Source organism: Hydra vulgaris, chromosome 12 (assembly GCF_038396675.1).
Source record: "Hydra vulgaris chromosome 12, alternate assembly HydraT2T_AEP".
Classification (NCBI taxonomy): domain Eukaryota; kingdom Metazoa; phylum Cnidaria; class Hydrozoa; order Anthoathecata; family Hydridae; genus Hydra; species Hydra vulgaris.
In genome coordinates, this window is record NC_088931.1 from 999,392 (window position 1) to 1,012,500 (window position 13,109).

The window sequence follows — 13,109 nt, forward strand, 5'->3', positions numbered from 1 at the left end:
AACGGTGGTGGTTAGATTGTTGTAATGGTGGTGGTTAGATTGTTGCAATGGTGGTGGTTAGATTGTTGCAATGGTGGTGGTTAGATTGTTGTAATGGTGGTGGTTAGATTTTTGTAGTGCTAGTGGTTAGATTGTTTATTAGAATATTGCCTGAAAAATTTTTTTTGTCACAAAATCAAAAAAATTTTTCTAAAAAGTTTAAAAACAATTATAAACTAGTTTATTAGTTGTATGAAGTTAAAAATTATTTAAAACTTCTAGAAGAATGGACCCAGATTGAAAACTATTTAAAATTTCTGGAGGAATGAACCCAAGTTTATTAAAGTTGCTGTACTATGTTTTTATTTTGATGTTAAAATTAATTATGATGATACATGTGTATATCAACCATTCAGAATTCAATTTTTAAGTCTTTTCAGCTTCTTATGTAAGTTTTAAATATTTAATGTTGAGATTATGAAATGAATAAAGTTGAACATTGCCCCATTTGTTTAATGAGTTTTTAAGATTTTTTTTATCTTTGATATAGAGTCTGTCAAAATTATTCATTTACCATTATGTCAATGCATCTCCTTAATTTTTGAGAATGAATAGAATTTATTATCTATTATCTTTTAATATATTATTCTGTGCATCATAGTGTCTAATTAATAAAATTCTTAGAGATTTCATTCTCATTCATTAGACTTTAAAATTAGGTGATTTGATTTATAAAATTTTTTACTTTTGTTTACATACTGAGTATATTTTTCTTATTTTTGCTTTCATTTTGAGTATAACTTTCTTATTTTTGCTTATATTTTGAATATTTATTAGAGTTTAAAATTAGGTGAACTATTTTGATTTATAAACATGGTAAAGTTATTCATTCACCTTTTTTCTTTTTTTTCAAAGTTGTTTCAAAATGTCAACAAATTTAATAACAAGTTGCATAGTTATGATTCAATATGCTAAGATATATATTCATTCAATCGGATATATATTTTCAATATACTATAATCTATATATCTATTGCATGCTTCTATCTGATGCATTTCGATAAGCTTCTTGTTTAGCTGATCAACAAGATGGATTGAAAATGTATCTGTATATCAAAAAGCCTTACATATTTATGATAATGTGAAACTACCTAATAATTATGCTGTAAGCAGTGTTATAGATGCTGTCAATGAGCTTCTAATTACTTTAATAAAATGATTTTCTTTCTACTTTAATAAAAAAGATAAATTAGAGAGGGAAAAATTTGTCAAAGTTAATAAAAATAAACTTGACCTCCCACAAATGTCACCAGAAACAAGTATTATTAAAAAATTAGAATTCAACTTGGTTGCTACTTGGTAAAATAAAAATAAGTGAGTGTCAGTAGTTACAATTTCTAAGTGTTTGTATTGAGTTTTAAGTTAGAGTTGTTAATAAACTGAGGGAGAGAAGTTCTTTAAAATATAAAAAGAACTATCCTGATTTTAAACACAATTATTATATGTTCCACTTTAGACTTTAGAAAAAAAAAACAAATGAATTACTCACAATCTTTCATAAATCTAAATGGATTAATGCTCCAATAGCTGATAAAGTCAACAATCTGTATCAAAATTTATATAATCTTGCTAAAGGCATCCATAGATTAGAGTTTTCTAGTTATAATGTTTATAAAGATAGGTTTGATATTTTTTTAACCCGTTTTATAAACCAAAGTTAAAATACTTTGAAGTGACCTCAATCATCTTTACTTTCTCAAATGGAAATGCACAGATTAAAAATTTTAATTCAGATGTTCTATATATGGCTGATGGTGAAATAAAACTTCTATAAAATATGTTTTTTTAAAAAAAAAAAAGTTTGTTTTTAAATTTTAAATTAAAACATAGTACTCTTTATAATCACTAGCAGTAAGCAACCCGTAATACGGGTTAGTAATAAATAAATAACAATATGACTTGATATATTATCTAAAAAATATAAAATACAAATTCATCTATTTGGGCTGCCATTGTCCCGGTTTTTTTGTTGAAGAACGCTATAAAAGTTTTAATTCAATCGTTATCTTGCTCTACAATCTTCATCTTTTCTCTTACAGTAACTTCCAACTTTAATTAGTGGCTGCTTGCAGCCTTGTTGGAAGCGAAGATGTTAAAAAAAAAAAAAAAAAAAAAAAAAAAAAAAAAAAATTAGTTTAGCATTGTGCTCTCCTCCGTAAAAATTGGGACAATAGCAACCTTGAGCTTTTATTGGTCTTGGCATTTAGTAAAGACTGCGTAACTTTAAATATTAGGTTATTTTTAAAAACAGCAACCACCAGAGAAGGAAAGCCAAGTACAACCAATACCAAAAGAAAAAAAAAGATCATCTCAAACTACAAAAGTATTATTTTACAGATTTATTATTGTATTTTAGAATAAGTAAGTTTATTAATGAAGGGGAGCATTACTTTTTATATTTATTATTGTGTTCATGAATTAGCGACCCGTAAAACATTTCTTATACATGGTCAAATTCAATTATGGTAACAAAAAATACATTAGAGATTAGTAATAACAGAGTGTTCCATTAGTGATCTCCTTTATTAATAAACTTTCGTTAAACAGAGGAGACAGACTGTTTCAAAGACACTGTGTTAAAAAAAAGTTAGAATAAGTTATTATATTAATAAATTAGGTATTGTTTTGAATGGCATCAGCAAAAAAATATATATTAGCACAAAATAGCTATAGCACAATTAACCATTAAAAAAAAGGCTTCTTAATGTTATCACTAAACAAAATTATTTTACCTCAATAGTTTAGAATCCCAATTTCTTCTTAACTGTGAATAATGATTAACACAGTAATCTTCATATCATATGAATTTACTAAATTAAAACCATGTTTCAACAGTACGTAAACTAATAAAGCAATGACAACTGAAGAAAAACAAAAAACGAATACAATTATGTTTGAACTTCAAAAAAAAAAAAAAAAAATCATTTTATTTTAGGATAATCATAATCAGTAATTTGAAAATATAATAAAATTTGATTCTTAAAAAAATGCAGTGACTAATATTAGAACTAAAATATATATAACAATTCTGATATTGGTCTAATTTTTTACAGTCATAAAAAAAGTTATTAAAATAATCTTTACCTTATCAGTCGTGATATCGTAGAATATCTGAAAGTAATGAGAAACAAAGTTGAGTATAATAAAAAGTAGATAGACAAAAGGTTGAATTTTAATTAAAATATAAATATTAGCACTTATCTGATGGGTCCAAGAAATTATAATTGGTAACTTTGAAAAAAAGAAATAAAAAGAAAAAGATATGTAGCTTAACAAATTCTAGTATTTATATTTTAATACTGATTATAGTAAGATTAGTAGTCTTAAATTGGTAAGACACTTATCTAATTTTTTCTTTCTTCTTCACAGTGTTTCACCATCAGTAGGTTCATCAGGAAGAATTCTTCCTGATGAACCTACTGATGGTGAAACACTGTGTAGAAGTAAGAAAAATTTAAATAAGTGTTTTTACTAATGTATTTTACTTAATTTCAGCTTGATACTTTGATATTTTGATACTGATTATAGTAAGATTTGTAACACATATTATAGTAACTATTTTGCTTTACGCACTGCTAAGTAACACAACTTTTTAAACTTTAAAATAAAAAAACGGAATATAAACATAGATAAGCTTTGAACACATTATATTTTATAAACTATTAACATTAGCTCTATTACACATGAAAACATACCTATCATAAACTATTAATTAAATTTAAAAATAAATTTGTGTACTTTTTATTTACCACACAACATTATAGCAGTTGCAGGCAAAAGTAATAAAAAAATTCAACAGATCTTTTTGTTACTTTAACTTTTTAATTGTAACCATAACCATTTTCATAGTTTTTTTAAGACTTCCTAAGTAAATAGAAAACTATAACGCACCCTGGTCTGACATCATGATTGTTACCAAGGTTGCTTACATCTTCATGTAAGGCATCATATTGCATGCTTCTCAGTTTGCTTTGGTTATTTCTATGAAAGCAAGACACTGCTCTTCAATTTTAACATATGCATCAGCAGCATATTGCTGAAATAGTTTCTTGCCAAGATTTAACATAATTTCTAACCAATGTTGCATGTTCAGGGTTGCGATTTAATTATTCTATTTCTTGGAAAAAAGTGAATAAGCTGTAGGATCTAAGTTAGCTGACATACTCAATATAACTTCTAAATGACCTTTTGGGTAAATAACTTCCCTGGAAGCATGTGGAACACCAGCTTCTTTAACAAATACAACTGCACTAACTATAGTTTGCAAATAAAACATTAAATTATGTAAGCAATGTTATTGCTTTCTAAAATTTACTGCTGCGAGTGGGTCAGAGATAATCAGTTGATAATGTTGGGGAATATCTTGATCTGGCCCAAGATTACCTTCACAATGAAAAACTTGACCACATATTTTAAAACATGGTGACCTATGATTCATACATTAAACCACATTATCAGTAAATAAAGCAAAACTAAGACAGGCATATTAAATTCTAATATATTTAAAAAAATTGATATTGGAATTATGATATATATAACTTCCTGTAAGTATTTGTAAGTCTTGTAAAAATTGTGGAAATAGTGAAAATGGAAGCAAAACTACCTTTCTATTATAGCAGCATAAAAAATGTGCTTAATCAAGAAATTTTTTAGCACAGCAATGCTGACAGATCTGGTTTATTTCTCCTAAATAATTATAATCTAGAATAGTATCACTTCTTGCTATACAATACATTCTTTTTGTCTGGCAACATTTCTTAAGTTTTGAGAATGATTTATATCGTCTAGGCCAATCTCTTTCATTAATGTGATTATTACTTTTAACTCATCCAACCGTGATGTTCTAATTTAGGTATAAATTAATTTCTTCTTACCGAGCAGCATTTCTTACAGTTTGATGACAATTAATTTCAGCTTGCCTAATCATTTCATTAAATTATAAATTATTTTTAAGTTTATAGTATTTCTTCTAATAACTTATTTAAGCCTAATATCATCCATTTAAATTTCATTATTATCATTAAACATATTAACAGTGGTATTACTACTGTAGTAACAAATAAACATAAAAGAATTTCAAGAGTTATGATCTTTTTTATAAAATTATTCACTACTATTTTAAGTGAACATAAGAATAAAATAAACAACTTTGATAAATCGCCATTATTTTAAAAAGAAAAGAAAAAAAAGAAATTAAAATATCAAAATGTTAATAGTCTAAAGTTGTAAACATATATACAGTGGTAAAAATATCTATCAAGAGATAAATAATAATGTTCAAGTAAAAATCAACAAAACCCTGCTTCTAATTACGAAGATATTACTTAATAATAATAATAAAAAAAACATAATGTTGAATCTTACTTGGTTTTCTATCTATAAAACAAATTTATTTAACTATTTAAAAGAAAAAAAAAGAAGAAAAAAAAATCAAAATGCCTTATGTAATGTAAAGCAATTTATTAAAAAAAAACTCAAATGTACAATATCTTAGAATATATGATATATAAACCTCTACAAATTAACTCATTAGTTTAACCACTGGTTTACCATTCAGGTCGAAAATTGATAAACATAAATTAAAATAATTTATTATTATTATTTAAAATAACAATTTTTAAAATAAAAACCTACAACAATTTAATTTAGGGTTTATCCATATTTTTTTGGCAACGTCATTCAGTATATTTTAATCTAAAGTAATAAAAAAGATGAAACCATTTAAGAACAAATTTAAAAATATAAATATATATTCAGATACCTTAAAAAGAAGCATAACACAACATTCCTTTGACAACTTCTAACAGAGTTTTTTTTACTTTTTTCTATACCTTATTTATTTTATCTATGAGAACGTATACATATAGATTCAGAGAAATATAAAATATACCAAAATATACGCAAATTTACGTAAATACTGAAATTGTGGACTTACATGTCCACAAATAACAGTCTTAATTTATTTAAAGAAAAGGAAACAGGCTATAAAAATTAGAAAAATATGAATAATCAACAGCAAACATTTATTTAAATTTTTATTGTAAAATTAAACAATGAACAACATTAACTCCACTTGAAACTAAAAATTTATCAGCTCTAATCGGCTTGCAGACCTTGCTTGAAAGACCGTGTGGAGTAAAGGAAAGCATTTAAAAAAGCCTAGAAACTTCTTTATTAAAATGAAAGTGAAACAACACTACTATTAAATTAGTATATTTATATTAAGATTAAACATGGAAAAACAAACATATAATAACACAATTATATCCTAAACCACAATTCATTCATGCAAGAGAAATTATTATACATTTATTGAAAAGCCAGAAACATTTTTTTCAAAGAGCAAAGGTTTTTAAAATACTGTAGATAAATTTTGTTTATAAAAAATGTTGTCATGGTTTTTATCCCAATTATTAAAAGCATGTGAAAGCATGAAACTACCCATAAATATCTTTTAAGACCCCATCTAAGAATTATAGTAATCTATATTTTCAATATTAATATCTATAACACTAAGCTTTAAATTAAAAAGTACAATTTAAAAAAAGATTAAAATAAATCTTGAACACGTACCATGAAAGGTTGTGACTTCTTTAAGAAAACACTTTGTTAAGAAAAGTCTGGAAACTACTTAAAAATAAGAAATAGTGTTTTTTACAGAATACAAAACCGTAACTAATATCAAACAATAGGCATAACTATGCGCACTAATAACAATGATATTCACTGTGCTATTTATATTAATAAACAAAGGCAGTGAGTTCTAGTAATGAAACTACCTATTAATCATTTTTATCAACAGATACTAACATAAAGATAAGCCAAAGGTAACAACAACATTACGCAAAAAATTATCAAAAATAATGTTATGTATTTTTCGGAATAGTTATATTAAAGGCTAGACAACACTTAGAACTAAAGCAGTAACACCGCTTGACTGGTAAGGTTGACGAATCTTGCTCTAGATCTATATCTCAAATATATTGTGTTTTGTAGTTATACTAACTATAAAACACAATATTTTTTTTAACGTTATATAACATATAAAAACACCTCATTTAACAACCATGTATACATTAGATAAAATACATTTAATACTATTATAAAAACACATTTATATAAACACATTTATAAAACAACTATATAACATATATCACCACATACACGTGTTTATCAAAAACTTTTTAACTTTGAGCATAATATAAACATATATGCAAACCTTTAACAACTATAAAACAACATTTATTAGCATCAATTATTTTTAATGTAGCAAAGAATGCAGACTACAATTCAAAACATTGTAATAAAAAAATTAAAAACATTTAAGAACAAAATTAAAAATTTCTAATAAATGCATATTCAGATACTTTAAAATGAAGCATAATACAACATTCTTTTGACAAATTCCAGAAGAATTTATTTACAAAATTTTACAGAATACAGAACCGTAATTAACAATACGAACAATAGGCGTAACTATGTGCACTAATAATATATCATTGCGCTATTAATATTTAGATTATATTTTAGGTTGAAGCCCAAATTTTCATCATTATATATATATATATATATATATATATATATATATATATATATATATATATATATATATATATATATATAAAATCAGTAAAAACACTTATCTAATTTTTAGTTGTCTTCAACAACATGTTTCACCATCAGTAGGTTTACCAGGAAGAATGTCTAAACATCAAAAAATTCAAATTATAGAAAAATTATTTCACAGAAAGTTGGAAATTGTTATGATATGTAATAACTGTAGTTAATTTGCAACCAGGAAGTTGCATCAGCTACATTAGAAAATTAATTAGACCCTAACCCTGACATGAAAAGAATTCTTTAGAATTAGGATAATTTTAGACTGGTCATTTGTTTTTATAATTTTTTAAAAGGAACTTATTTTCATGTCTGCATTTAGAAATTAATTCAGATTTTTTTTTAGTAAATTTTCTTGATCTAAATGAGTAATACTTTCAAATTTTTCTTGTAAACATAGTATACATTTTTTGGAAATGTTATTATAGGCAGATGCAGTTTTTAGAATAGACCAGTTTAATTTAAAATTAATACTTTTTTCTTTTAGTTGCCAAGTTATTTTGACAGCATGGTCTCTTTTGAGTATTTTTTATGTTTAAAAGAGTGTTTGTGGTTGGCATAACATTTTTTCCATTTGCCCTTGGTTAAGCCAATATATTGTTAGGGTTGTTTTGTGAGAAAACAATGCATTTGTAAATGATATTTTTTGATAAGCATTTGCCATTCCTAGGGCAATCAATTTTTTGCTTGCAGTTACAATTTTCAGTCTTTTTTTCTTTAGGAAATTCATTTTTAATAATCAACGCAAAATTATGGCCTTTTATAATTCTTTCAAATGGCGCAAGGTCTTCGTAAATGGCGGATGCATTTTTATAACGGCAAAAGAGAAAATTGAAGATAAATATAAAGAATAATGAAAATCCAAACTATAAATAAAAATATTAATTATTTATTTTATAAACACAAATAACTCATCAACGATCATATAAATCAACTTGAAGCAAACATGCACACAAAAAATCATTCAAAAAGGAAAAGAAAATATATATATAAAATAAAAAAAGAACTTAAAATTAAAAAAAATAAATAAAGAACACTTCATAAACTTAAATAAAAAAAAAAAAAAAAGAGAGATAAAAAAAGGAAAACACAAGAATGAAAGTAAAGTAAACAAATAAAAAGAAAGAAAAGAAGAATTAAATAATCAATTAAAAAAGACAGAAGAAAAACAAAAGCAGAGTTAAAAGATTGTTTTTTTTTTTTTTGTTTTAAATAATTTTTTTCTTTCTTTACGATATTACTTGTAAACTTTTTTTCCTGGGTAGTGAATTTCTATAGAAATTCATTATAGTGAATTTCAATATCAAGTTTATTTACTATAAAGAAATGTCTTATAGTAAATAAACTTGATATTGATTTTAAAAATTAAAAAAAACAAAAAAAAACATAACTACAAAACATTAGATGTACCTAGGTACCTTTGGAAGATACCTTCCAAAAACAGATATGATCAATTAATAAATTATCTATTATTTTTTTTTTTTTTTTTACAATATTACTTGTAATCATGATTATAATTCATTAGTTATTATTTTTCAGTCATATTATTATTTGTTTTCTCACATTATATTATTTACTTATAGCTAATTGTATTTATTTTTAGTCCTCGTTTGATACCTAGTTATTTAATAATTAGATTTATTTTTAATATTATATTTTTATAAACTTATTTATTATTGACTTATTTTTATTTATTATTGTTTTAGTATCTTTGTTAATAATATTATTATTGGTAACAGTTAACAGTAGTTATATTATTATTAGTATATATTATTAATATAGTGTAGATATTATTATAGTATTATTAGTTGTTTTTTTTTATATTCAGTATTTTTTGTTGTCATGGTTACTTTTAATATCAATTCGTGGTTTGTCAAATTTTAATTTATTTTGATTGTTTAATTTTATAACTGTTAGATTTAATTACCTTTAATGTGAATCATTTTTTCGATTGTTCTTATTTCTTTATATTGTTATGAAAATTATTTTCGGTTACTCACGTCAACGGTTACCCAAGTTTTAAATTATTAAATTTAGTCTTTTACTTTGCATTTTTTTTTAATCTCTATTTTACACTTTAGTCACTTTAACTAGTTAATACTGCATGTACATATATATAGTTTTTCTAAAGATAATGGCATTTAAATCTCTCTGCAACACTTGTCATAAAAATATAACTGATAATCAAAGAGACATCCAATGTGATCTGTGTAACTCATGGGTCCATGCAAAGTGTAACCATATTGATGTGTACTCTTAAAATCTTCTTTTAAATGACTCGTCAGATTTGTATTGTCATCGCTGTTTATCTAAGAGTATGGCCTTCAGCTCGATTTCCAACTTGGAGCTTAAGTCAACATTATTATGCAAGAATATATCTACTAGTTCATTAAACTCTTTTAAGACTCCAAGTAATTATGAAAATATCTTTTAAGATCTAAATAAATTTCCCAGTTCTGTTAATTGCAAATACTATGACGTTTTTGATCTCAATAAAACTATGCTTCCCAATTCAGAACTATATATTCATCTTAACATCGCTTCTCCACATTGATGAACTCTGTAGTCTTATCAGCTCTCTTAATAATTTTCTCTTAGTGATAGGTATTACAGAATCTAATTTATATATAAACAATACAAATATAACTGATATATAAATAAACAGGTTTAATATTGAGCATTGTCCTACTGAGGCTAAAAAAGGTGGAGCACTTTTATACTTATGCTCAAATTTAAACTACGTAGTTCACAATTATCTTATGATTTACTCATCTAAATATTTAGAGTCTTTTTTTGTTGAAATTGCAAAACCTTTTGAATCAAACATAATTGGCTGCATTTATCATCATCCCTCAATGAATCAACATGAGTTTACTTCTTCCCACTTAACTCCTCTACTTGAGAAGTTAAGTAACGAAAAAAAAATTTTTTTTTTTATGGGTGATTTTAATATGGATTTACTAAGTCACAATGAATCTAACCTTGTTTCTACATATCTTGATTCTTTAACATCTTACTCGCTAAGCCCTTCTATAATTTTAACACCACACATAACGGCTACATCAAAAATGCTCATTGATAACGTATTCTTGAACTTTCATTGAACTGATCAATACTCAGGTAACCTTACGATTTCAATTTCAGACCACATATCACAATTTATTTGCATTCCTGGTATACCCAACCCCCCCAAAAAAAAGTAAAAACAGGCGATGCTTTAAAAAATTTAATAAAAATATATTTATTGAAGAAATTTCTGATATCAACTGGGAAATCTCCATTAAAAAAGATGATGATGATTTTTATTTTACAAACACTTGATAAAATCTTAGACCGACATGCTCCTTACAAAATACTAACCAACCAACAAATTAAACTAAAATCAAAACCTTGGATTACATATGGAATACTTAAATCTATCTCAATTAAAAACAAAATTTATAAAAACTTTATAAAATCAAAAAATATTTATAAGAAAAATGAATTATTTGCAAAATTTAAATTTTATAGAAACAAAATTTCTAATTTATTAAAATTTAGCAAAAAAACATACTTTATTACGTATTTTAATTATAATCTGAACAATATTAAAATCACCTGGAAGGAAATAAAAGAAATCATTAATATTAGACCTTTTACACACAATACATTTTTTAAACTTAAATTGAACGAAAATCTTATCACTGACCACACTGCCGTATCTAATATACTTAATAATTATTTTAGCACTATACAAAGCAAACTACTTAGCAAAGCCATACCCCTAAACAAGTATTTAGTGACTTTCTTAACATTCCAAATGCTAAACCGTTTTTTATTAATCCTGTAACTGAAATTGAAATATCTGGTCTCATTACAAACACGCTGTAAACTCAAAAAAAATCTTGGTCCTAATAGCGTACCTACATTCCTCTTTCAACTAGTCCCATACATTATTTCAAAGCCTCTCTGTACTGTTATAAATAACTCATTTAAAAGTGGTATTTTCCCAGATATTTTTTAAGTTGCCAAAGTTATTCCAATATTTAAAAAAGGCTCTCTAATAGATTTCCCCACCACGTCCCTGGTAGTACCGCATTCAACTTGTTTCTACACGCAGCGGCCTTGTTTGTCGAGGTTCGTGTTTCGGAGTTATAGAGTTGAGAGAGGGTTATAAGCACTACGAAGTAATCTCCTCATCTGTAGTGGCCTTCTCGGCCTTGAGGAGGTAAATAACAACAACAACAACAAAATTTCACCAGTTACGGACCCATCGCCTTGCTTTCTAATATAGGTAAACTCTTTAAGAAGGCAATGCATAATAGGCTCTATGCTTTTTTTGAAAAATTTATATGCTTTTACACCGATCAGTATGGATTTCATGCCAATCACTCCACAACTCATGCTCACATTGAAATGACTGAACTGATTAGAAAAGCATTCGAAGATAAATATATTGCATGTGGTGTATTTGTCGATTTACAGAAAGCGCTTGATGCAGTAGATCATTCAATTTGGTTGAAAAAATTAGAATATTATGGGATCAGAGGTGTACCCCTTAAATGGTTTACTACATATTTAAACGATAAAACGCAATTTGTTTCTATTAATGACTCAAAATCTACCCTTGTAAAATGTTCTAATGGTGTTCCACAGGGTTCAGTATTGGGACCACTGCTTTTCCTTCTTTATATTATATTAATATTAATTATCTTCATACATTTATTAAGTTTGCTACTGTTTACCACTTTGCTGATGATACTAATCTAATGCTAATTAATAAATCCTTTAAAAAATTAACAAACACATTAACCATGATCTTAGTAATCTAGCTCAGTGGCTTCGCTCCAACAAGCTTTTTCTAAACTCTAATAAAACTGAACTCATTATCTTTAAATCAAATAAAACAAAAATCTATAAACATATGAACTTTAGATTAAGTGGCAAAAAAATTGAACCTGTTAAATCAATTAAATACCTTGGTATAAAAATTGATTCAAATCTTTCCTTTTTATCCCACTGTAAAGAATTAGCAATGAAACTAGGTAGATCTAATGGCATGTTGGCCAAAGATCACCATTATGTTAATCTTGAGACACTCTTGAACATATACCATGCTATTTTTGGCTCACATCTTAAATATGCATGCCAAGTCTGGGGGCAGTTCCATCAACAAGCTCTTATTAGGTTATCTTACCTCCAAAACAAGGCTTTAAAAATTATTTATTTTTAGACTATTAAATTTAATCCTAATGTACTCTACCAAACTTCTAAAGTATTAAAACTATATGACTATATTCAATTTTCAAACTGTCAATTTGTCTAGGACCACCAACACAACAACCTACCTTTAACTTTCATCAATTTCTTTTCCAAAAGTGCCAACACTCATTATCCCCTTCGTTCCAATAGTAAATTAAACCTGTCTGTATTTAAACACCGCTTTCATAAATTTGGGCATAAATCTATAAAATA

The 13,109-nt window shown here is 25.7% G+C and overlaps 1 protein-coding gene across 1 annotated transcript in view; it reads left to right on the forward strand.

Annotated features, from left to right (window-relative positions):
* Window positions 1-13,109, forward strand: part of LOC101240917 (probable phosphorylase b kinase regulatory subunit alpha) — a 110,866-nt gene that overhangs the window by 10,715 nt on the left and 87,042 nt on the right. The window lies entirely within an intron of this gene.